General features: G+C 34.0%; 1 non-coding gene across 1 annotated transcript; it reads right to left on the reverse strand.

The window, feature by feature from the left end:
* Positions 1-211: 211 nt before the first annotated feature.
* LOC143672369 (small nucleolar RNA SNORA33) lies at positions 212-341 on the reverse strand. Its single transcript, XR_013169823.1, has one exon. It is a non-coding gene; the product is annotated as a small nucleolar RNA SNORA33 (small nucleolar RNA).
* Positions 342-653: the final 312 nt, after the last annotated feature.

Raw genomic sequence — 653 nt, forward strand, 5'->3', positions numbered from 1 at the left:
AAACAAAATTTGGTGTATACATGCAATGGAATATTATGCAGCATTAAGGCAAAATGATGTGCTGAAGCATATGACAACATGGATAAACCTTGAGGACATAACACTGAGTGAAATAAGCCAGACACCAAAGGATGGCTACTGTATGATTTCACTTTTTTTCTAAAAAAAAAATAGATAACAATAATTTGAACAAATTTTTAATGACACAATGTGTTGTAGCCATTTTCAGGGACCTTAATGACTTCACTGCTTTAAGGCTCATAGCATGGCTGTACTATTGTAAGCTCTCTCTTAAATTTCTGCAGAAACACATTCAGGCAAACAGAGTCATTGTCTGGCTTTGATTTCACTTTTATGTCCTTGGTAAACATAAACTCAGAGGCTTATAATAGAGAATATAGGAGACCTAGAAAAACATGGACGTTAGAGATGGGTAAATGGTCAGCTAATGAGGGTGAGCTTAAACATAACGGAATGGATAGAAGTCAAGGGAGTTCATTAGTGTGTCTGTAAGTGATATTGTCATATTGAAGGTGACCATGATTGAAATGGGTTATATAGATCCATTTTTCCCACTGATTTAAACTATAAATGTAAATAAGTTCTTGTATGAACCACTTCAAAAGCATGAATGTTTTACAAACAGTAAATAA

The sequence above is a fragment of the Tamandua tetradactyla genome, chromosome X, assembly GCF_023851605.1.
Source record: "Tamandua tetradactyla isolate mTamTet1 chromosome X, mTamTet1.pri, whole genome shotgun sequence".
In the NCBI taxonomy this organism is placed as follows: domain Eukaryota; kingdom Metazoa; phylum Chordata; class Mammalia; order Pilosa; family Myrmecophagidae; genus Tamandua; species Tamandua tetradactyla.